The sequence below is a fragment of the Bos indicus genome, chromosome 5, assembly GCF_029378745.1.
Source record: "Bos indicus isolate NIAB-ARS_2022 breed Sahiwal x Tharparkar chromosome 5, NIAB-ARS_B.indTharparkar_mat_pri_1.0, whole genome shotgun sequence".
In the NCBI taxonomy this organism is placed as follows: Eukaryota; Metazoa; Chordata; class Mammalia; order Artiodactyla; family Bovidae; genus Bos; species Bos indicus.
Genome location: NC_091764.1, coordinates 20501810 through 20528388, shown reverse-complemented (window position 1 = coordinate 20528388; position 26579 = coordinate 20501810). Strand labels below are relative to the sequence as shown.

Here is a 26579-nt window from a genome sequence, read left to right as displayed (position 1 = left end):
TTTTAAAAATTATCAGAGAATTACGAAGTCAAGGAAGATTAATTTGACATTATTATCAATAGAACACAGATTATGTGAAAATCTTGATAATAAGCATATGATTGATTTTGCTATAATGGAGCAAGAAAATTAGAATAAATATGTAATAACTTATGAATTATATATTCATCAATCAAACATTTCTGGCTCAACCATGCAACACCAAGATATATATATGTTAGGTAGGTAGAATAGGAAACAGGAGTCCAAAATGGCTGAGTCTAAAAGACAAGGACCAGAGTGAGGACTTCAGGTAGAACAAACAGCACTCCTGGCTAAGCCCAATTTACATAGGGCAGGCCCAGGGGGAGGAAAAAACATATAAAAAGAGGAACAAAAGGGCTGGTGTGTATATATATATAGTATGTATTCATTAAATTTCTACTGAACGAGCAAATGGATTTTCACCTTTGAGTTTATTAATATCAGCAGTTTCTTACATGTAGTACATGTTTTTGGCATATGATCTTTTCATGTTTAATACATATCTACATTTACTATCAGTCCTTTCCTTCCACAACTTGCCTAATCAAAACTTTTAACTTTTCAGAAAAGGTGACTTTATAGCTATATAATTATTGGGTTAAAATATTTTGCCCCTTAAAGCTCTATAGACATTACTTCTTTGTCTTATGAAATTTATTGTTTTACTGAAGTCTCTTACTAACCTAGTTCTTTGTGGGTAATTTATTTTTCTTGCTTGGATGTGTTCAGAGTCCTTTCCTTACTTTTGACATCTAAAACTTTCAGATGTGTTTCAAGATAGGTTCGGTTCAGTTCAGTTCAGTTCAGTTGCTCAGTCGCGTCCGACTCTTTGCAACCCCTTGAATTGCAGCACGTCAGGCCTCCCTGTCCATCACCAACTCCCGGAATTCACTCAAATTCATGTCCATGGAGTCAGTGATGCCATCCAGCCATCTCATCCTCTGTCATCCCCTTCTCCTCCTGCCCCCAATCCCTCTAAGCATAAGAGTTTTTTCCAGTGAGTCAACTCTTTGCATGAGGTAACTTCTTTTATTCATTTGTCCTAGAAATAAGTTAAGGCTTTTACTATATAGACCCAGAATCTTTTCCTTGTCATTCCCCGCCCCCAACCCCCAATGTTCTGGTACAGCTTTCTTCTTGGAAAAAAAAAAAAAAAAAGAGTTTGCTTATTGCCTTATATTTGTTTTGCTCTATTTTCTTTTCTTTTTTTTTTCACTTTTCACTTTCATGCATTGGAGAAGGAAATGGCAACCCACTCCAGTGTTCTTTTTTTTTTTATTTTATTTTTAAACTTCGCATAATTGTATTAGTTTTGCCAAATATCAAAATGAATCCATCACAGGTATACATGTGCTCCCCATCCTGAACCCTCCTCCCTCCTCCCTCCCCATACCATCCCTCTGGGTCATCCCAGTGCACCAACCCCAAGCATCCAGTATCATGCATTGAACCTGGACTGGCATCTCGTTTCATACATGATATTTTACATGTTTCAATGCCATTATCCCAAATCTTCCCACCCTCTCCCTCTCCCATAGAGTCCATAAGACTGTTCCATACATCAGTGTCTCTTTTGCTGTCTCATACACAGGGTTATTGTTATCATCTTTCTAAATTCCATATATATGCATTAGTATACTGTATTGGTGTTTTTCCTTCTGGCTTACTTCACTCTGTATAATAGGTTCCAGTTTCATCCACCTCATTAGAACTGATTCAAATGAATTCCTTTTAATGGCTGAGTAATACTCCATTGTGTATATGTACCACAGCTTGCTTATCCATTCATCTGCTGATGGACATCTAGATTGCTTCCATATCCTGGCTATTATAAACAGTGCTGCGATGAACATTGGGGTACACGTGTCTCTTTCCCTTCTGGTTTCCTCAGTGTGTATGCCCAGCAGTGGGATTGCTGGATCATAAGGCAGTTCTATTTCCAGTTTTTTAAGGAATCTCAAGTGAAAGTGTTAGTCGTTGAGTCCGTTCAACTCTTTGTGACCGCATGAACTGTAGACCTCCAGGCTCCTCTGTCCATGGAATTTTCCAGGCAAGAATACTGGAATAGGTTGCCATTCCCTTCTCCAGAGGATCTTCCCAACCCAGGGATCAAACTTGGGTCTTCCACATTGCAGGCAGATTCTTTACCATCTGAGCCACCAGAGAAGTATTATTCATGTACAATAATTTACTTATGGTGAAAGATGCAATGTAAATCATTTGAGGAGAGAAATAATCATTTTATATTGTCACTGGATTCCACACCCAAGACATATTCTAGTAGTATAATACATACAGGTTAATAATAATATTATGGTGACACTCAAAATAAAAAGTAAAATAAAATATATACCAAGAAGCTCAAGGAAGGATGTATTTACCTGTTCAGACTTACATTTACAATCAGCCTTGATGATTCAGTTGTTCTGTTCTCTGGTCTGGTTTACCCAAATGAGCCTCATGTGACTCTTTCCTGTCCATCATCACACATCTTTCTGTCTTTATTTGCCACGTATCCTCAACAGAACTTCCACCCTAACTGAGTAGAAAGTCTATGGCCCTACAGCCTCACACGTTCTTTTCTATATTTTAAATGTCCTTTCCCTTGGATCATTTGATGTGATAAATTTTACCTTAAGTACCTCCTGCTGTTTGAAAACTTCTCATTACTGAAGCTACAAAGACCATTCCGTCTTTAGCATTCTATACAACAGATTGTTTCATTATCAGGCTCTGATAAGCATGTATGGTCATAGAAGTAATGATTGTGTGGATACATATCAGTGGATTTCCTATATCCACAGTAGAGATGAACAAAGAGGTATGAGTAATGACTTTGCCAAGGCAACACCATCACAGCAAGCCCTTATCAGCATAATAGGTTCAATCCTGGCTTGGTTCTCACATTTTCCAATCTAATCTCTTTAACTGACTGTATCATCAACCATGCAAACACTTCTTAGGTGTGTGGGATGCTGCTCCCCATGCTTTTACTTCTCTTACATTCAACTTATATTCAACTTATTCCCCATTTACTATCTGCTACTTTCAGTTTCCTGTTGCATTCCATAGTACTCCTAAACAGAAGTCTTGTGCTTTGTTCAGCAATTTTTGTTCACTTATTACTATTCAGTGCACTGCAATCTTTCCACAGCTGTGCAGTCTTTGCATCATCATAGACCCCAATCATGGCTGTGTTTGGGGACTGCTTGTCCTCAATTCTTTGCACAATCCTAGGAGATCATATGTCTCATTTCTCCAAAAGAAAGGAATTTGCTTTCTTGTGGACAACCCCAGTCCTATTTCCATCTTCACTTCTCCTCTCCATATTTCCTCCTTTATCTTCAAGTTTACATTCTCACTTCTGTTTATCTACTGACCTCTTCCAATATATGCTTTCCCTTCCTATCTGCTCCTCAAGTGAAAGAAGATCTACAAATTCTGTTGTAAGTCTGAGGTGTTAGGTTCACTTTGAAAGCATTTTATCACAAATTATTTAAAATCTTTTTCTGAAATTTTCCTCAGCCTGGGTAAAAAGAAAATGTACTCCACAGTGGTTTAGGGAGTTTATATTAAAAGAGCATACTGCAAGACCTCAATTTTATTGTCTTCTCTTCCAGTTTTAAAGGACAATAAGTCTGAATTTAATTTTATAATACAACCTGGTTTTCTCCCTGAAATTTAGTATCAGTATTTAAAACCATGATGGACAGAAACAAAGTAAATAGTAAAGAAGCATGCTAGCTTGTATTAAAAGTTTTGGTGCCAAAAAAGTTAGAGATATGAATTCAACTCTGAAGACGGCTGTTCTCCTGTGTTGTTAAAATCACCTTAATGTAGCTTTTAGCTATAAAGCTGCAAACATTCTTTTGAAATGGCAGTTTGTGAAATTGTGGCACCAAGGAGCTAATCCATTCTTGGCAACATAAAAGAAGAAACAATTCTCTTTGTAGTCAGTTATGTCTCTGTAGATTATGTGCCTCTTGTTTTGTTTTTTTTTTAATGTGTCTTTTAAAATTTAGATTTTACTTTGCCTGAAAACTATGCTTTTACATGTATAGGACTGCGTATGTAGATGTGTGTGTTCTTGCTAAAGTGATTGCTTAGATTGTGAGGTGGGACATGAAGACTATGACAATCGATGCTCACCTCACCTTGGCAGAAGGATAGTAAACAAGACTAGAATTCTGGACCTGGCAGACTCTAACTCATCATGCACTGGGCTATTGAAGTTCTACGCGTGTTGTTGTTTTCTTCATACACTATTGTATTGCTCAACACTCATTCCCAGCAAATTTGCCTCTTGATTGTGACTTTCCATTTATTCAAACTAGGAGTGGCCACATGGTGCTGTTTAGGGCCATAGGACATAAGTGGAAGTGTAGCAGAATGATTCTTCAGGAAATGTGTTTGCTCTACTCATAGAAGAAACAGAGGCTCCATTCCCTGCAACTTCATGATTTCAGTGTAATTATATTTCTGTAACTGAGACAGCTATTCAACCACCATGAGAAAGCATCTGAAAGAATGACAGAAATGCTGTACTTGACATCGTTGAGTCTTTGAAACATTAATGGCATCTTCTTATCTCCTGACACTAAGAAATATAAAACTTCACTCCCATTCATGGACCATGAAACTTCCCTGCATGGTAATGAGTATAACTCTGTCAAATATTCTAAGACACTGTGTATCTTGGATAGAAGTTAAACAATGGATGTTGGACTTTAGACTGGGGGAAAAAAAAAAAAAAACACTTTCTGGGTCATGTCCCTTGAGTCTGAAGACAAAAGACCAAATAGATTTGGTATATCCTCAGTGGTAAAAGACCTGGTACCAAGTACACAGGGGCAGAGGAGAGACTTAGCAGAGTATTATTTTCTAGGTGACGCTAAGGATGAACTGTGACTTTTGAACATGCCCTCATAGAGCAATGGGGAACTTTCTCAAGTGCTCTCCTCTTCTTTCATCCATTATCACAGAAGCTTTAGTAAAATATTGTTGAATGTTGAGTCTGGAGTTAGTTGGACCATAAAAGAAAAAAAAAAAACTATTTCCATGTCTGATTTGCAATGATAAATTAGTCCATGGTGATCACAAGAGGTAACAGTGGTGTTTACATGATGGCATTCTCATCACTAGAAGCAATGACATGTCAGCTTAAACAAGTGTTCAGGGGAGAATGATGTGTGGGATATGCTGCTGAACACAGTCACATAACACTCTCAAGAACCTCAGAACTAGAGACATTCTGTGATGTGCTCAGAATGGGAAAGACCCTCTGTCACCAAACACTGGGCATTCATCAAAATTCAATTTAGGGCTACCCTGGTGGCTCAGTGGTAAAGAATTCGCCTGTCAAAGCAGGAGACATGGGTTCATTCCCTGGTCCGGGAAGATCCCACGTGCCAAGGAGCAGCTAAGCCCGTGGACCACAACTATTGAATCTGTGTTCTAGAGCCCAGGAACCTCAGGCACTGAGCCCTTGCATTCAGCTACTGAAGCCCACACAACCTTGAGACCATGGTCCACAAGGGAAGCCCTGCGATGAGAAGCCCAAGTGCCACAACTACAGAAAAGCCCATGTAGCACTGAAGACCCAGCAGAGCCAATAAACAAAATTATTAAAAATTCCTTTAAAAAATTCAATTTAACTGTGATGTCCGGAGCTAGTGAGTCCAGGAAGCAATTCAATTAACAGTGCTTATATTAGTTTAAATTTTTACCTACTTGCAAGAAGTAAACACATTCTACTTCTCTTCTTCAGCATTAGATGTGATGCTATAGCTTCCAGTGCATTCATTCTGGAGAAAGAAAAAGACTTAACTGAAGAGTGCTGAAATGGCCCAACAAGTCCAATATCCAGGAATTTCTTATCTTTGCTTAATTTTATAACATTTGTGAAAAGAGACTCTTATAAACATTGGATTCAGTGAAACATTATAATTTTTGAAGTTAGTTGGAGCACTACCAAGGAGAGATGTCTAATGAAGTGATTTGGCATAATATTACTTGTGTAGTAAATAAACTAAAAATGTCTCTGATCCACTAATCAGTTTGATTTTGCCTCTTAAGGACATATTTAGTGATGAAGGTGAATTGATGATTTTTACTCTATCATTGCTGGTACTTAAATTATCATCACACATAAAGAGTGTTAGGTAACTCATAGGCTTGAAGACAATAGTGGTATATTCAACTATCCAAATTTATTTCATTGTCATAATTTTGTTAAGCACAAAAGAAATGCACCTTGTGGCTTGTAGTTGTTGATAGAGAATGATCCAAAAATGCAAGAAAAAATTTACTAAACTAATTGCTCATGTCATCAAGATTAAACAATGAGCTAATCGGTTCAGTTCAGTAGCTCTGTTGTGTCTGACTCTTTGTAACCCCATGGACTGCAGCACGCCAGGCCTCCCTGTCCATCACCAACTCCTGGAGTTCATTCAAACTCATGTCCATTGAGTCAGTGATGCCATCCAACCAGCTCATCCTCTGTCATCCCCTTCTCCTCCCACCATCAGGGTCTTTTCAAATGAGTCACTTCTTCACATCAGGTGAACAAAGCATTGGCGTTTCAGCTTTAACATCAGTCCTTCCAGTGAATTTTCAGGACTGACTTCCTTTAGGATGGACTGGTTGGATCTCCTTGCAGTCCAAGGGACTCTCAAGAGTCTTCTCCACAGTTCAAAAGCACCAGTTCTTTGGCACTCAGCTTTCTTTATGGTCCAACTCTACATCCATACATGACTACTGGAAAAAAAACGTAGCTTTGACTAGGTGGACTTTTGTTGGGAAAGTAATGTCTGTGCTTTTAAATATGCTGTCTAGGTTGGTCATAACTTTTCTTCCAAGGAGCAAGCGTCTGTTAATGTCATGATTGCATTGAACATCGGCAGTGATTTCAGAGCCCCCCAAAAATAAAGTCTGTCACTGTTTCCATTGCTTTCCCATCTATTTGCCATGATGTGATGGGACCAGATGCCATGATCTTAGTTTTCTGAATGTTGAGTTTTAAGCCAACATTTTCACTCTCCTCTATCACTTTCATCAAAAGGCTCTTTAGTTCTTTGCTTTCTGCCGTAAGGGTGGTGTGATCTGCATATCTGAGGTTATTGATATTTCTCCAAGCAACCTGAGTTAATTAATATTAGTGAGTTAATTAATAATAATGAGTTAAAATCTAGCTGTAAATATGTGAATTATATGAATATGTGAATAATTTTCACATATCCAGTTGTCTACCATTTGTTTTAGACAAAGTCTTTCTTCATTAAAGACATTTGACAATGTAACACTGAATTTGAAAACTTTGACCAGGATCCTTTCCAACAAAGCAATCTTATATTTGTGTATCATGAAGTAAGTTGTTCTAAAGTTCCCATTTCATTTTCTTACAAACTTGTTTAGAAAGGCATATATTCAAACAACTGTTTTTAGGAAACTTATTATTATTTTGTCACCTTGAGATAATCAAGGGGGCAGACCTTTGGAGAAGAGATATTCCAGAGAATGATGAAGTAACTTGCAGTGGCTCTAACGCTGGCTCGGTGAAAGACTGGGCACACCAGAATTTCCTCCATTGTGATTGTCATGTATCTCGTTCCTTATGACCATTTGTCCAACTTTTTTTTTCTAATTTATACCAGGCACATTTATGAATTCATAGGCTGTTGAAAATATTTTTCAATGGTTGTAGTTATTTTAACACTTTTTATTTGCAAGGCATTGTACGTAACATTTCACCTGCTTTATTTCATTTGCACTTTCCCCTGACATACACAAAGACACATACACAATATAATAAAAATAAACAATACCTTAAACTCTAGCACTGAGTATCAGAAAAGTTTTCTATTTTTCACAAAGTGGTTAAGTAACATTCCCAACTCTTCTCTGTTAATAAGTGGCATAGTTGGGATTTGAAGTCACAAATCTAACTGCAGAGATTCCTCTGTCATTGTACTCATCTGACCATCAAGAGATTGAATAATCAGTTTATCTTCATATAAAATATCTTTAAAAATACTTTAATCAGTGGTCAAGAATGCTGCAAAAGCCCTATTTTCTCCTTCTATTACAAAGAAGTCATTCAAAACCTCGAGAGTTTCCCTGATGAAATCAGAAATTGGCCTTTGTACACAGAGGGCAAGGAGAGATTGGAGAAAGAGGCAGACCACTTCAGACTGACAGGTGGCAGGATTAATAAGCAGGAGAATTTAAATACACAGTTTGTCTGGTGTGGCCACAAAACAAGCAGATTCCAGCACCTGCCTGCCAGAATCTTAAAAATCTGTATGGAGGTCTTAATTGGGTTCAGTCATGTACACAGTCCAGAGGGTCTCAACACCACATTGCTCTGTCAAGGCTACTCCTACTGTGGGAACAATAGATAGAGCAGGGGAGGGAGGTGAGGAACCTCCGACTGCCTGTGACCAGCTCTCATGTCAATCAGCATTATGTCTTCTCAATGACCTTCTCCAATGAAAGCAACAAATTGTAACTGTTAACATATTATAAAATGTACTATTTATATCTTCAATAGAACCCATTATTTTGTATCAATCGATAGAAGAATATTTTACATTTGGCTTCATCTTTTTTAAGCTTAAATTTAAGAGATAGAGATCATTTATCTCTATCTCATTCTAATTGTATGCTTCACTTTCCAAAGTAATTAATTCTTAAAGAGGATTTGGAGGATGCTTCTAGCAACATCTATCACTTGTTTATACATATTTATTTATATGTTCCTTGCCCAGAGTGTTTTGGATTTTTAAGTCGCAAACACTCTGGTCCTTTTTCTTAAATATTTCCATAATTGATTTTTGATCATATCATTAAATTTAAAAAATGTCACCTTTTTTCACCCACAATAATGCAAACTATGTTTTAAGGAGTGATCTTGGAGCTGCTTGTCCTTTCATAGATTGATGGCTGCAGCTTACTTCTGATTGGCCAGTTGTGGTGCTGGACAATGTCATACCTTTAAATAACAACAAATGATTTGGGGTTATTACAAATATCCCTTATTATCCTGAGCATTTCCATCAGATTGTAGATAAATATTTCAAGTTACTGTCTCTTAGTAATTAAGTCATCTTCCTAATTAAAAACACAGTCTTTAAATGCTAACTTGCAGGGCCTCTAACACTGGCTGGGTGAGGGACTGGGGACACTAGAATCCTCTATTGTGATTGTCATATATTTGGCTCCTTATACTTGAAAGGTGTATAAGCAGATTGTCATTTTAGTGGATGGTTGTTCATTGTTAGCTGTCTGCCTTCAATTCCCCATTTTTCAGTGAAGCCTAATATCCTTTGGGAAAAATTCATGCACCTTCCCTCACATTGGGAGGCCTGAGAATCATGATCACGGCCTCCTCTTTTCCTTTCCTCTCTGGTCTACAGAGCAAGCCTATGAGCTGAGCTTGTGATCAGGCTACAAACAGACAAACATCTCAAGGATTTAAACTGAAAGTCTTGGCCAGGTTCTGAGGATGTCTACAAACTGCCCTCATGGTTTCTGTATAACTATATCTCTAGCTAAATTTCTTACATAATCTTCCAGCCTAACAAGTTCGAAGTCCTTATTTTCTTTCGTAGATATTCATTTCTATTTCCATGTTTTGTCTGTACTCCTTACTACTGCTGGATTTCTACTTAAAACATGTCTTTTTTCCCCTCCACCCATATATATTCTTATACAATTCATACTCCTTTTATTTTCCTTTTAACTTTCAAAAATTTCTCCCTGATTTCTCAACTCCATGAAAATATCTTGTGTCTTTGACCTTCTATAGAATTTATATTTGTAGCTTTGGGTGCTAGATTACATTGATTAGTGCCTTTGGGCGCTATATAACACATGGTTTTGTAACATCTGAGTCCATGTACCTCAATGAATTTATAAAATCCATAAAGACAAACGTCTTTTTCAGCAACCAAGATATTATGGCATATAAAAAAATAACTTCAAATATTTTTATCAAATAGAATATTACCATATGTTTTTTGGTCACTTCTGAAAATCTGAGAGAGGTATTTTAATTCCTTAGTATTTATAGCTTAATGACTTTTGTACATTTAATGTGTGAAATATTTCTGGCCCAGAACAAAGACTAAGATGCCAAAAACTGTCTGAACTTTGTATATAAATGCAAAGTCTATGTGTCATAATTTCTAAACCTGAAAATGTACAAATATTCAACTCAACTCATGAACATAGTTCATTTTATGGGAAAGAAGGCAATATCATTACTCAAAATGAAAGTTAAGATTATTCTGTGAGTCTTCTGATTCCATAACTAGTCCTTGGATGTGTCTATATACACATGCCATGACAATTACAATTCAAGCAGTCTAACAAATATTTCTTAAGCACTGTGAAAGCCTCTATGAAAAGTGCACTGTGAAAGCCTCTATGAAAAGTGCCAGAATAAGATACAATTGCTACATGGAGAAGTTCACAGTATGTGAGAATAATATCTCACAAAGATATAGTTAAACATAAGAAGTACAATAAGAGCTGTATGCATAGAGTGCTATGATTACATAGACCAGAGTATACTGTGTAAATGCTACATTTAATTGAACCCACCTTTTAACATATATTTACAGCCGTCTATTAATGTGCATTTTGACCATTGTGCCCTGAACAGAAGATACTAATAGTGTTAGAAAGTCAGTAGTGTAGTAGCAAGTACACAAAATTGAGATTCATAATACCTGGATTTGAGTATCAACTTTACTACTTATTGTGTGATGTTGAGAAAGTTACAAAGTAATTTATGTCACTTGTTATATATTTTTTTAAAGTAGCAATATTTACTCAAGTTATCATAATAAAGTATTGGTTATAATTTTAAAATAATATTAACTGCAGTTTGTTTCTTGCTGTTTAATTCTGTGAGGTGAAGTAAAGGAAATATTGTGCTTGTTTACTGGGTTTTTTTTTCCTCTAAATGATCTTATTACATTCATTCCCCTCTCCAGCTACATACCCCATGCCTAACTCTTAAAAATAAGAGTCGTGGAAAAGGGAACCCTCTTGTACTGTTGATGGGAACATAAATTGATATAGCCACTATAGAAGACAGTATGGAGATTCCTTTAAAAACTAAGAATAAAACCACCATATGACCCAGCAATCCCACTAGGCACATACCATGGGGAAATCAAAATTGTAAAAGATACATGTACCCCAATGTTCATTGCAGCACTATTTACAATGGCTAGAACATGGAAGTAACCTAGAGGTACATTGACAGATGAATGGTTAAAGAAGCTGTGGTACATATATACAATGGAATATTACTCAGCCATAAAAAGAAATGCATTTCAGTAAATTCTAATGAGGTGGATTAACCTAGAGCCTATTATACAGGGTGAAGTAAGTCAGAAAGGGAAAAACACATATTGCATATATTGCATAATGCATACATATGGTATCTAGATAGTACTGATGAAATTATTTGCAAGCCAGCATTTTTAGTAATGTCAAATCTAACATCCTGAAGTGAGACTACTAAGATAGATAGCTCCTACTTTTATTCCCCAAAGAGTAGCCTTACTCTGATGGAGGTGGTGTAGAAGAAATGCGACAGGAACAGCTTAGAAGTGAGACTAATGTTCTTGACCATAAAGGGTGTTAACCTATCTCTAAGGAATTTAAATGATGTTATTTGAACTATTATGAGCAAGCAAGTGAAAATGGGCATCTATATGCATCAAAGAATAGGTTCCATAGGATTATCAACATTGAATCCATTGTTAATCTTACTTATCCCAGATAGAAAGGCTCAGATAGTGAAATTCTTACATTTCAGAATAAGGGGTGGAAGATTATAAGTGGGAACACTGGAGACCTTGACATCTTTTTTGTTTGTCTACTACTCTTTCCAGCGTGGGCCACTGGAGAAGGGAATGGCAAACCACTTCAGTATTCTTGCCTTGAGAACCCCATGAACAGTATGAAAAGGCAAAAAGATAGGACATGGAAAGATGAATCCCTCAGGTCGGTAGGTGCCCAATATGCTGCTGGAGATCAGTGGAGACACAACTGCAGAAAGAATGAAGGGATGGAGCCAAAGCAAAAACAACACTCAGTTGTGGATGTGACTGGTGATGGAAATAAAGTCCGATGCTGTAAAGAGCAACATTGCATAGGAACTTGGAATGCTAGGTCCATGAATCAAGGCAAATTGCAAGTGACAAACAGGAGATGGCAAGAGTGAACATCGACATTTTAGGAATCAGCAAACTAAAATGGACTGGAATGGATGAATTTAACTCAGATGACCAATACATCTACTACTGTGGGCAGGAATCCCTCAGAAGAAATGGAGTAGCCATTATAGTCAACAAAAGAGTCTAAAATGCAGTACTTGGATGCAATCTCAGAAACGACAGAATGATCTCTGTTCGTTTCCAAGGCAAACCATTCAATATCACTGTAATCCAAGTCTATGCCCCAATCAGTAATGTTGAAGAAGCTGAAGTAGAACAGTTCTATGAAGACCTACAAGACCTTCTAGAACTAACACCCCAAAAAGATGTCCTTTTCATTATAGGAGTCTGGAATACAAAAGTAGGAAGTCAAGAAACACCTGGAGTAACAGGTAAATTTGACACTGGAATACAGAATGAAGCAGGGCAAAGTCTAATAGAGTTTCCTCAAGAGAACACACTGGCCATAGCAAACACCCTCTTCCAACAACACAAAAGAACTCTACACATGGACATCACCAGATGGTCAACAACAAAATCAGATTGATTATATTCTTTGCAGCCAAAGATGGAGAAGTCTATGCAGTCAGCAAAAACAAGACTGGGAGCTGACTGTGGCTCAGATCATGAACTCCTTATTGCCAAATTCAGACTTAAACTGAAGAAAGTAGGGAAAACCACTAGACTATTCAGGTATGACCTAAATCAAATCCCTTACAATTCTACAGTAGAAGTGAGAAATAGATTTAAAGGACTAGATCTGATAGAAAGAGTGCCTGATGAAATATGGAATGAGGTTTGTGACATTGTACAGGAGACAGGGATCAAGAACATTCTCAAGAAAAAGAAATTAAAAAAGCAAAATGGTTGTCTGAGGAGGCCTTACAAATAGCTGTGAAACGAAGAAGAGCAAAAAGCAAAGGAAAAAGGAAAGATATGCCCATTTGAATGCAGTGTTCAAAAGAATAGCAAGGACAGATAAGAAAGGCTTCCTCAGTGACCAGTGCAAAGAAACAGAGGAAAACAATAGAATGGGAAAGACTAGAGATTTCTTCAAGAAAATTATAGATACCAACAGAACATTTCATGCAAAGATGGGCTCAGTAAAGGACAGATTGTACGGCCCTAACAGAAACAGAAGATATTAAGAAGAGGTGGCAAGAATATACAGAAGAACTGTACAAAAAGATCTTCATGACCCAGATAATCACGATGGTGTGATCATTCACCTAGAGCCAGACATCCTGGAATGTCAAGTCAAGTGGGCCTTAGGAAGTATCACTATGAACAAAGCTAGTGGAGGTGATGGAACCCTAGTTGAGCTATTTCAAGTCCTAAAAGATAATGCTGTGAAAGTGCTGCACTCAATATGCCAGCAAATTTGGAAAATTCAGCAGTGGCCACAGGACTGGAAAAGGTCAGTTTTCATTCCATAACCAAAGAAAGGCAATGCCAAAGAATGCTCAAACTGCCGCACAATTGCACTCCTCTCATATTCTAGTAAAGTAATGCTCAAAATTCTCCAAGCCAGGCTTCATCAATACTTGAAATTTGAACTCCCAGATGTTCATGCTGGATTTAGAAAAGGCAGAGGAACCAGAGATCAAATTGCCAACATTTGCTAGATCATTGAAATAGCAAGAGAGTTCCAGAGAAACATCTATTTCTACTTTTTTGACTATGCCAAAGCTTTTAACTGTGTGGATCACAACAAACTGTGGAAAATTCTGAAAGAGATGGGAATACCAGACCATCTGACATGCCTCTTGAGAAATCTGTATGCAGGTCAGGAAGCAACAGTTAGAACTGGACATGGAACAACAGACTGGTTCCAAATAGGAAAGGGAGTATGTCAAGGCTATATATTGTCACCCTGCTTATTTAACTTATATGCAGAGTACATCATGAGAAATGCTGGGCTAGATGGAGCACAAGCTGGAAACAAGATTGCCAGGAGAAATGTCAATAACTTCAGATATGCAGATGACACCACCCTTATGGCAGAAAGTGAAGAAGAACTAAAGAGCCTCTTGATGAAAGTGCAGGAGGATAGTGAAAAAGTTGGCTTAAAGCTCAACATTCAGAAATCAAAGATTATGACATCCAGTTCCATCACTTCAACAGCACAAACAGTGGCAGACTTTACATTTTTGGGCTCCAAAATCACTGCAGATGGTGATTGCAGCCATGAAATTAAAAGACGCTTACTCCTTGGAAGAAAAGTTATGACCATTCTAGACGGCATATTAAAAAGCAGAGACATTACTTTGCCAACAAAGGTCCATCTAGTCAAGGCTATGGTTTTTCCAGTAGTCATGTATAGATGTGAGAGTTGGACTATAAAGAAAGCTGAGTGCCAAAGAATTGATGCTTTTGAACTGTGGTGTTGGACAAGACTCTTGAGAGTCCCTTGGACTATAAGGAGATCCAACCAGTCCCTCCTAAAGGAAATCACTCCTAAATATTCATTGGAAGGACTGATGTTGCAGCTGAAACTCCAATACTTTGGCCACCTGATACGAAGAACTGACTCATTTGAAAAGACCCTGATGCTTGTAAAGATTGAAAGCGGGAAGAAAAGGGGATAACGGAGGATGAGATGGCTGGATGGCATCACCGACTCAATGGACATGACTTTGAATAAACTCCGGGAGTTGGTGATGCTGGGAGGCCTGGCATACTGCAGCCCATGGTGTTGCAAAGATTCAGACATGACTGAGCAACTGAGCTGATACTGATACTGATACTGATAATACTTTTCAGTCCCTTGAGTTAAGTTTGTTAAGTGTACATTTCTTTGTTAAAAATTGTATATAGGCAGGAAAACAATGAAATGTGAAAGACTGAAATTGGGTGACTCTAATTTCCTGAGATTAGTGAGGAACCTGTTCTTCATGTAATTGTTAAAATTATCACTATTAATCATTCCAGTGGTAAAAAATCTATATATATATATATATATATAAATTTATTTAATTTTTAGTAGAAGGATAATCATTTTACAGAATGTTGCTGTTTTCTGTCAAACCTCAACATGAATCAGCCATAGGTATACAGATAGCCCCTCCATTTTCAACCTCCTCCCATCTCCCTCCCATCCCACTCCTCTAGGTTGATACAGAGCCCCTTTTTGTTTCCTGAGACATACAGCAAATTCCCGTTGGCTATCTGTTTTACATATGGTAATATATTTGTAAAGTATTGATTTGTTGAAAAATAGTAAATGCTGACTTCCCATTTCTGATCTGACATTTAAAGAGTTTACAGTTGACACTATATTCTAACAATAAGTGAAATGCTGGAAAAAAATGAAAAAATGAATAACACTTCTTATATTTGTCAGAAAAGTGAAGCCACAAGTCAGATTACTTCCCTCAAAACTGGAGAGATAAATAGGCAAACAAAGAGAACCACAACATAACTGTAACAGAAGCTCACAAGCAGAAACCTCCACAACAACCAGTTCCAGGACAGGAAAGCCTGAACTGTAGCTCAGGCTACAGTGGCAAATTGCCCACTGAGGATAATTCTGAGAATTTAAAGCTCCAGTCACGGGAATGAGGAGTGACTTACACTGCTATGATTTTTATCTCCAGGAACTCTACTTGTTCTCACAATGAAGATAGAGGAAAGATCCCTTCATGTCTCCAGGAAGAGGAGAGGAAATGTTACCGTTTTGAAATACACCAGAGCATTGCCTTTCTTTACAAGTCTGCACTCAGGAGAAAAAAAAAAAAAACCTGCTAGAGTTTAACCGAATTTAAGTGACCTGAGGGAAAGGAAACATCCAACTCTACCCTTCCACTTAGGAAAAGAGAAATACCCAATTCAAGCCACCTCTAGCCATCCTTTCCCACCTGAAGTGAGGAGAGATATACTGAGAAGCACTAGCGAAGTTCACAGAACAAGGACATAGGCTCATCAAAAGACTACACAGCCACTCCTAGACCACTCCCCTTCCCGACAATTTACAACTGCAACCAGGAGTGCTATTTACCGCAGTTTGTTTACACAGTACATCATGTCCATCTTTTAGTAAGAAATTGCAAGACGTATGAAAACACAGTTTGAAGAGACAGAGAAAGCATTAGAACCAGACCAGATAAAGCAGGAATGCTGGAATTATCAGACCATCAATTTCAAAAGAATTGTAATTCATATATTAAAGGTTCTAATGGGGAAAAGTAGACATCATGCAAGAACAGATGGTTAATGTAAGCAGAGACATGAAAATTCCAAGAAAGGACAAAAATACTGGAAATTAAAAACATTGTAATAGAAATGAAAATGTCTTTAATGAGCTTATTAGTAGACTAGACATGACTGAAGAAAAACTTTCTGACCTTGAGAAAATGTTCACAGAAATTTGCAAAACTGAAAAAGCAAAGAGAAAAAAAATTTTTTTTTTTTAAAGCAGAATATCAAGACTGTGGGCCTCCCTAGTGGCTCAGAGGTAAAGAAGACCAGGAGACAAGGGTTGGATCCCTGTGTCAGGAAGATCCCCTAGAGAAGGAAATGGCAACCCACTCCAGTGTTCCTGCATGGGGAATCACATGAACAGAGAAGCCTGACAGTTCACAGTTCATGGGGTCGCAGGAGAGTCAGACACAACTAAACGGGCTTCCCTTGTGGCTCAGCTGGTAAAGAATCCACCTGCAATGTGGGAGACCTGGGTTCGATCCCTCGGTTGGGAAGATCCCCTGGAGAAGGAAAAGGCTACCCACTCCATTATTCTGGCCTGGAGAATTCTATGGATTGTATAGTCCGTGAGGTCACAAAGAGTCGGACATGACTGAATAACTTTCACTTTCACTAGTTACTAAACAAACAAAAATAAATCCCAGAATGTGTGACAACTACAAAAGGTGAGCACACATAATGAGAATATTCAGTGAAGAAAGAAAAGAACATAAGCAATATTTGAAGCAATAAAAGCTAAGAATTCCTCTCAAATTAATGTCAGAGTCTGAACCACTGACCAAAGAAGCTCCAAGAATAACAAGCAGTATAAACATACACACACACACACACACACACACACACACACACACACACTAACCAAGGCATATCATAGTCAAACTTCAGAAAATCAAAGTTGAAGAAAAAACCTTGACACAAATCAGAGGGGGAAAAAATCTCTTTATAGAGGAGTAAACATAGAAATTAAATTTGATTTCTTCTTAGAAATCACAAAAGCAAGGAGAGTAGCATGAAATATTTAAATTGTTGAAAAGAAAAAATCAATCTAGAATTTTTATCTTTATGAAATTATCTTTCAAAAGTGAAAGAGAAGTAAAGACTTTTTCAAACAAAGAAAATTTGAATAAATTTGTTGCCAGTAAAATTGCCTTGCAAACAAAGCTTTAAGTTCTTCAGAGAGGAGAAAAATGATATAGGTCAGAAACTTGGATATACGTAAAGAAAGGAAAAGCATCAGAGAAGGAATAAGTGATGGCAAAATAAAAAATATATATATTTTCCTTATTCTTAATGAAACAGATAATAATTTTTCAAAATAATTACAGCAACAATGTCACTGTGTCATTTGAAGGTGGACTTGAATTAACTGTAAATGTATATCACAAAACTAATAACAAAATGTCATAGACAATATGAATGGACTTATATCTATTAAACAATAATTAATAACCTTCCAAAACAGAAAGCACTGGGCCCAGATGTGTTCACTGGTGAATTCTATCAAACATTTAAGGAAGAAATTGTACCAATTCTATAAAATCTCTTTTAGAATAAGCTAAGGCATCTATTTCTACTTTGTTGACTATGCCAAAGCCTTTGACTGTGTGGATCATAATAAACTGCGGAAAATTCTGAAAGAGGTGGGAATATCAGACCACTTGACCTGCCTGTTGAGAAATTTGTATGCAGGTCAGGAAGCAACAGTTAGAACTGGATGTGAAACAACAGACTGGTTCCAAATAGGAAAAGGAGTACTTCAAGGCTGTATATTGTCACCCTGCTTATTTAACTTCTATGCAGAGTACATCATGAGAAACGCTGGACTGGAAGAAGCACAAGCTGGAATCAAGATTGCCGGGAGAAATATCAATAACCTCAGATATGCAGATGACACCACCCTTATGGCAGAAAGTGAAGAAGAACTAAAAAGCCTCTTGATGAAGGTGAAAGTGGAGAGTGAAAAAGTTGGCTTAAAGCTCAACATTCAGAAAACGAAGATCATGGCATCTGGTCCCATCATTTCATGGGAAATAGATGGGGAAACAGTGGAAACAGTGTCAGACTTTATTTTTCTGGGCTCCAAAATCACTGCAGATGGTGACTGCAGCCATGAAATTAAAAGACGCTTACTCCTTGGAAGGAAAGTTATGACCAACCTAGATAGCATATTCAAAAGCAGAGACATTACTTTGTCAACTAAGGTCCCTGTGGTCATGTATGGATGTGAGAGTTGGACTGTGAAGAAAGCTGAGCACCGAAGAATTGATGCTTTTGAACTGTGGTGTTGGAGAAGACTCTTGAGAGCCCCTTGGACTGCAAGGAGATCCAACCAGTCCAATCTGAAGGAGATCGGCCCTGGGATTTCTTTGGAGGGAATGATGCTGAAGCTGAAACTCCAGTACTTTGGCCACCTCATGTGAAGAGTTGACTCATTGGAAAAGACTCTGATGCTGGGAGGGATTGGGGACAGGAGGAGAAGGGGATGACAGAGGATGAGATGGCTGGATGGCATCACTGACTCGATGGACGTGAGTCTGAGTGAACTCCAGGAGTTGGTGATAGACAGGGAGCCCTGGCGTGCTGCGATTCATGGGGTCGCAAAGAGTTGGACACGACTGAGCGACTGAATTGAACTGAAGGGTTCACTTGTTAGTTCATTCTATGAGGCCTATGTTATCTTAACACCAAAATCAGAAAAATATATTAGAAGAAAAGAAAACGATAGATATCTGTCATGATATAGATGTAGAAATCCTCAAAAAAATCTTAGTAAACTGAATCCAACAATGTATAAAAAGAATTTCACAGGATGATCAAGTGAAATTTATCCCAGATACAGAACTCATATACTTTCCATTTTATTTTGCTTTGAACCTAAAACTACTCTCAAAAATAAAGTATATTAAAAAATTAGTGAATTTCAAATTTCTCAATTGTATCTATCTATTTTGCCCAGGACTATCATTTTAAAAGTTATTTTAAAAAATATATATACAGTATAAAATTCTGTTGATGTGTTAATAGCAAATAAATATTGGATGGTTTCATGATTTGAATTAGTCTCTTCCATATATTTACTTTGTTTCTTAGTTAACAGAACCCAATAATAATTAGCTACACATATGGCTTCAAATAAATTTAATTTAGGTTTCAAACTTACCTGGGAAAGTTAATATTGTCTTAGGATATGTACTTAAAAAAAAAAGAATGCTCTTTGGAAACAGGTTGTTTCAGATGTATAGACTCAAAATATTGGAAGGGTAGTCAATCAGCTGTAATGAAAATGGAATGAAAAAGACTTAAGTTTCATTTCTTAGTTGTGATTTTCACGATCATGTCAACTTGGGAAGGTTCTTAATTTTCATTTTTTGTTTTGTTTTGTTTTTTGCCCTTTTTTTTTAGATTCAAAGTCCTCATCTGCATAAGGTTCATCTGACATTCTTAATAAGATAATTACAGTGATAATTAAAAGTGCATCTTTACTGAGAGAGAGCAGGAAAAGAAGAGGAAAAGGGGGGAGTCAAGCCAAGAAACTGATAAATAGTAAGTATTCAGAAATGTTTATTCTATACTGAGCTCAGCATGTATCAGGCACTGCTAAATATTTTGTAAATGTTAATTACAACACCAATATGATGAAGGCATTAGCATAGTACTCAAAATCATGTCAGTCTGACTAATCAGCATATAGGCCTTCCCAGGGTTGATTGATAGATGAGAATTCATTGATATTGACAAGCAGATAAATAGTATGATCTAGCTCTCTCCATTAGAGTCTAACTGACTTGGCAGAAACTGAGTGAAAATCAAAATGAAATGGCCTATGTGATAGTCTGTGAATCTGAGGTGAATAGCAAGAGAAATATCCAGAAGTGAATTTATCTAGACAAGGGGAAAGGAGTATAAATAAGAAACATGAGGTTCTGCCTACAGTTTCCTTTAAAAAAAAATCTTTCTGGACTTTTTTTTAGGGGGGCAATATGCATTAAATAATGAGAAAGAGCTGAAAAGCATTAAACATTTCTGAACAGAAATTACTGAGGAAAGTGGTTGCCTAGCAGCAAAAATATACAGTTTTGACATTATAGTGAGGATTGATGAAACATTAAAATAGTTCATTTTAAAAGCTTACAGTTGCTTTGGAAATGTAAGGCCATCTGATCTTTTTTGGAAGTCTGTTTTTGTTTTTTTTTTTTTTAAATAGGCTTTTGTATTACTTTCTTTATGCGATGTTAACAAATTACTAAAAACTTAGGAGCTTAAAGCAACACTCATTTTATTGCACAGTGTCTGTAGGTCAGAAGTCTGGGCACACCTTAATAGGGTCCTCTGCTCAGGGTCTCAAGTCATATCAACTAGAATATGTTCTTATTAGGAATCTGGACTAGGAACAGATCAGTTTCCAAGCTCTCTCAGTTTTGGCCATAATTTATTTCCTTGTGACTGTAAAATTCCTGACTGCTTACTTCTTGAAAACCATAAAAAGAGAAAGTATCTCCTATTTAGCATTCTGCCTTCAGGAAAAGCCTTGATTCTCTTTTAAAGACTCACTTGGTTAGGTGAGCCCTACTTAGAATAAGCTCTTCTTTGATTACCTAAAGTCAACTTTTATATGCAAAAAAAATCTTCACTTTTGCAATATAACTTGACATGATTATAGTAGTGATAGCCAGTGACCCTTGTCATAGTCTATTGGTTAGAAGCAGATAACAGTTTCCACCAAAACTCAAGGGTGGATACTAGGTTTCAAAAATCATGGCGATACCTACAGGATATGCCCACCACAGGTATGAACTGAAAGCTCCATTCTTATCTTCCTTACCACAACTGAGACAAAGAAATAAAGAGCAATTAAAATTATTTCACGTGGTTAGCATTGTTTTACTGGACAAATTATCTTTATAGTATTTTTAAAAAATGATTATTTATGAGTTCTATAGAATAATTTCTTAATTCTTAAAGAATATCTCTCAGTGTATTATCTCTTTAAGTAGGATTTTTTTAAAAAGACATATAAAGAAGTGTTAAAAATTTAGCAGAGTAAAGCTTTTATTAATTTTAATACAATTTACTTCTAATCAATGCATGTTATTAGAAAAGTATTTATTTTATTAGATTTTCCATATCTTTCATGTGGTAGGATATGAATAGAACTAATGTATAAGAAGAAACTAGGAAACATTATACCACAAAAAAACTATCAACTTTGATGATTATCTATTTTATTTTTATTAAATGAAAGTATATTGATCTTACCAAAATTATTTTATATTAACACATCACATTAATGCTTTTCAAATCTCTAATTTTTGGACACAAACTATTCTAATAACCTGGACATTTTATATTTCTTTCTTGAGCAGAATTAATTCATAATTCTGTGTAGATTCTTTCCTATAGATGAATCTTACATAGCTTGGTAAATTGTATTCATCTGAAATACCAGATACCAGTGCAAAAAATAATTCTCCAATTTTAAATGCAGTCAAAATCACTCAAGCAAAAAAAAAATCACAGAACCTGGTTGAATCAGTCTAATTGCATTACTTCAATTTCTTTTTTATTCACCATGTAGCTTCTGCTTTTTACAAGGTTTCTGGTTTCTAGATATTTTGGCTTTAATTAAAAAAAATGAATAATGTAACATATAATTAAACTTTGATGTTCATGAATCACTTGAATTGATCTTTTTAAATCACCTAACTTGGATGACATATTCACTGAAATCCCGATATATGTCGTTACAAAAAAGTACTACTGTAAGTCCAAACTGAGTCCTATAGCTTTCTGATTACATTTCTTTGATAAGTAAAATGAGTTGATTTCCAATTCCATATTTGAAGTCAATATCATTGTCATCATTCTGAGGATAGCAAAGGATAGTTCTTACTTTTTCTTAGTTTTTCTTATCACCTGTTCCTCTGATTTGCTGCTTCACTCCTCAATTCTCATTTCACTGACTCTCCTTTAACATTTTTATTTGCAGTTTTATCAGTTATTTATGCATATAGTTTAATGAGACAAATACTATAACAAGACACGTATGAAAAATAGCAACCCTGTACACTCAAACCCAATTCTAACTCCCCTGTGACAACTTCTTTCAAGAATTCAAGCTTACATTTTTTGTGTTTACCTATATATCAGTGGCACCCCACTCCAGTGCTCTTACCTGGAAAATCCCATGGACAGAGGAGGCTCGTGGGCTGCAGTTCATGGGGTCGCTAGGAGTCGGACACGACTGAGCAACTTCACTTTCACTTTTCACTTTCATGCATTGGAGAAGGAAATGGCAACCCACTCCAGTATTCTTGCCTGGAGAATCCCATGGATGGGGGAGCCTGGTGGGCTGCCGTCTATGGGGTTGCACAGAGTCGGACACGACTGAAGTGACTTAGCAGCATATATCAGTTGAAGGCAACAGTTTTATGCAGGAAGCCCTGTATTCCCACAAACAGACATGCTAGAGTGCAGACCATAAGCATACAATTAGAGTAGTAGGTAAGGAAACTAATTTTTTACTTATGTATCAAATTACTGTTGACTATGAGAAATTGATTCCTTTGAATCTGTGTTTTCACTACCTATTGATCAGAGCTAATATAGAATTGCTGCATTGCATTCTAATCATTTTTATAAGCTCTCTTCTCATTTAGATCATTAAGTCACTAAACATCTTTAATATTGCATTCTAATCATTTTTATCAGCTCTCTTCTCATTTAGATCATTAAGTCACTAAACATCTTTAATATCCTATTTAAAGCTACACATATTTTCTAAGCAATATCTGCCACATAGTAGGTTCCTAATAAATATTTAACTAAATCAAATTTTAAAAATTTTAGATGTTATCTGTTGTATGTTGTGTATTCACCTGCTATTTTACTGGATGCTTTGAGGATCTAAAATTCTTTTCAGTATCAGAGGCATGAAGCCCCATTCAGAGTGACCACACTAGCCTTTACTGTCTTTTTGCTAGAACGGTGACCCAGTTTCCCTCTAAGTCACTCTCTCCCATCAGGAAGCTTCCATAAGCCTCTTATCCTTCTTCATCAGAGGGCAGACAGACTGAAAACCACAATCACAGAAAACTAACCATCTGATCACATGGACCACAGCCTTATCTACCTCAATGAAACTAAGAGCCATGCCATGTAGGGTCACCCAAGACGGACAGGTCATGGTGGAGAGGTCTGACAGAATGTGGCCCACTGGAGAAGGGAATGGCAAACCACTTCAGTATTCTTACCTTGAGAACCCCATGAACAGTATGAAAAGGCAAAAAGATAGGACACTGAAAGATGAACTCTCCAGGTTGGTAGGTGCCCAATATGCTACTGGAGATCAGTGGAGAAACAACTCCAGAAAGAATGAAGAGATGGAGCCAAAGCAAAGACAACACCCAGTTGTGGATGCGACTGGTGATGGAAGCAAGGTCTGATGCTGTAAAGAGCAATATTGCATAGGAACCTGGAATGTTACGTCCATGAATCAAGGCAAATTGGAAGAGGTCAAACAGGAGATGGCAGAGTAAACATTGATATTTTAGGAATCAGTGAACTAAAATGGACTGGAATGGATGAATTTAACTCAGATGACCATTATATCTGCTACTGTGGGAAGAATCCCTTAGAAGAAATGGAGTAGCCATCATAGTCAACAAAAGAGTCTGAAATCCAGTACTTGGATGCAATCTCAAAAATGACAGAATGATCTCTGTTTGTTTCCAAGGCAAACTTTTCAATATCACAGTAATCCAAGTCTATGCCCCGACCAGTAATGCTGAAGAAGCTGAAGTTGAATGGTTCTATGAAGATCTACAAGACCTTCTAGAACTAACAAACAAAAAAGATGTCCTTTTCATTATAGGGGACTGGAATGCAAAAGCAGGAAGTCAAGAAACACCTGGAATAACAGGCAAATTTGGCCTTGGAATACAGAATGAAGCAGGACAAAGGCTAATAGAGTTTTGTCAAGAGAACGCACTTGTCATCACAAACACCCTCTTCCAACAACACAGGAGAAGACTCTATACATGGACATCACCAGATGGTCAACACCAAAATAAGATTGATTATATTCTTTGCAGCCAAAGATGGAGAAGCTCTATGCAGTCAGCAAAAACAAGTCAGGGAGCTGACTATGGCTCAGATCATGAACTACTTGTTGCCAAATTCAGACTTAAATTGAAGAAAGTAGGGAAAACTACTAGACCATTCAGGTATGACCCAAATCAAATCTATTATGATTATATAGTAGGAGTGACAAATAGATTCAAGGGACTAGATGTGATAGAGTACCTGAAGAACTACAGACAGAGGTTTGAGACATTATACAGGAGGCAGAGATCAAGACCATCCCCAAGAAAAAGAAATGCAAAAAGGCAAAATGGTTGTCCGAGGAGGCCTTACAAAGAGCTATGAAAAGAAGAGAAGTTGAAAGAGACACGTGTACCCCAATGTTCATCGCAACACTCTTTATAATAGCCAGGACATGGAAGCAACCTAGATGTCCATCAGCAGATGAATGGATAAGAAAGCTGTGGTACATATACACAATGGAGTATTACTCAGCCATTAAAAAGAATACATTTGAATCAGTTCTAATAAGGTGGATAAAACTGAAGCCTATTATACAGATTGAAGTAAGCCAGAAAGAAAAACACCAATACAGTACACTAATGCATATATATGGAATTTAGAAAGATGGTAATGATAACCCTGTATGCGAGACAGCAAAAGAGACACAGATGTATAGAACAGTCTTTTGGACTCTGTTGGGGGTGGGGGGATGATTTGGGAAAATGGCATTAAAACATGTATAATACCATATAAGAAACAAATCACCAGTCCAGGTTCAATGCAGGATACAGGAAACTTGGGGCTGGTGCACTGGGATGACCCAGAGGGATGGTATGGGGAGGGAGGTGGAAGGGGGGATCAGGATTTGGAACACGTGTACACCTGTGGTGGATGCATGTTGATCTATGGCAAAACCAATACAATATTGTAAAGTAAAAAAAAATAATAACAATAAAAAATTAGAAAAATAAAAAAAAAACATTAAAAAAAATTTAAAAAGAAGAGAAGTGAAAGGCAAAGGAGAAAAGGAAAGATATACCCTTTTGAATACAGAGTTCCAAAGAAGAGCAAGGAGAGATAAGAAAGCCTTCCTCAGTAATCAATGCAAGAAAATAGAGGAAAACAACAGAATGGGACAGTCTAGAGATTTCATCAAGAAAATTAAAGATATCAAGGGAACATTTCATGCAAAGATGGGCTCCACACAGAAATGTGTGGATCTAACAGAAGCAGAAGATATTAAGAAGAGGTGGCAAGAATTCACAGAAGAACTATACAAAAAAGATTTTTGAAACCCAGATAATCATGATGGTATGATCACCCATCTAGAGCCATACATCCTGGAATGTGAAGTCAAGTGGGCCTTAAGAAGCATCACTATGAACAAAGCTAGTGGAGGTGATGGAATTCCAGTTGAGCTATTTCAAGTCCTAAAAGATGATGCTGTGAAAGTGCTGCACTCAATATACCAACAAATTTGGAAAACTCAGCAGTGGCCACAGGACTGGAAAAGGTCAGTTTCATTCCAATCCCAAAGAAAGGCAATGCCAAAGAATGTTCAAACTACTGCACAACTGCATTCATCTCACATGCTAACAAAGTAATGCTCAAAATTCTCCAAGCCAGGCCTTAACAGTATGTGAACCATGAACTCCCAGATGTTCAAGCTGGATTTAGAAAAGGCAGAGGAACCAGAAATCAAATTCCCAACATCCATTGGATCATTAAAAAAGCAAGAGAGTTCCATAAAAATATATGTTTCTGCATTATTGACTATGCCAAAGCCTTTGACTGTGTGGATCACAACAAACTGGAAAATTCTTCAAGAAATGGGAAATCCAGACCACTTGACCTGCCTCCTGAAAAATCTGTATGAAGGTCACGAAACAACAGTTAAAACTAGACATGGAATAACAGACTGGTTCCAAATTGGGAAAGGAGTATACCAAGGCTGTATACTGCTTATTTAACTTATATGCAGAGAACATCAAGAGAAACGCTGGGCTTGATGAAGCCCAAGCTGGAATCAAGATTGCCAGAAGA

At 37.0% G+C, this 26579-nt stretch overlaps 1 long non-coding RNA gene across 1 annotated transcript; it reads right to left on the bottom strand.

Annotated features, from left to right (window-relative positions):
• Positions 1-1217: 1217 nt before the first annotated feature.
• On the bottom strand, positions 1218-23216 carry LOC109558667 (uncharacterized). Its single transcript, XR_002180641.2, has 6 exons — positions 22627-23216; positions 19615-19726; positions 8888-9013; positions 7515-7697; positions 5755-5828; positions 1218-2175 (listed from the first exon to the last, which is right to left on the bottom strand). It is a non-coding gene; the product is annotated as an uncharacterized lncRNA (long non-coding RNA).
• Between the last annotated feature and the right edge of the window lie 3363 nt (positions 23217-26579).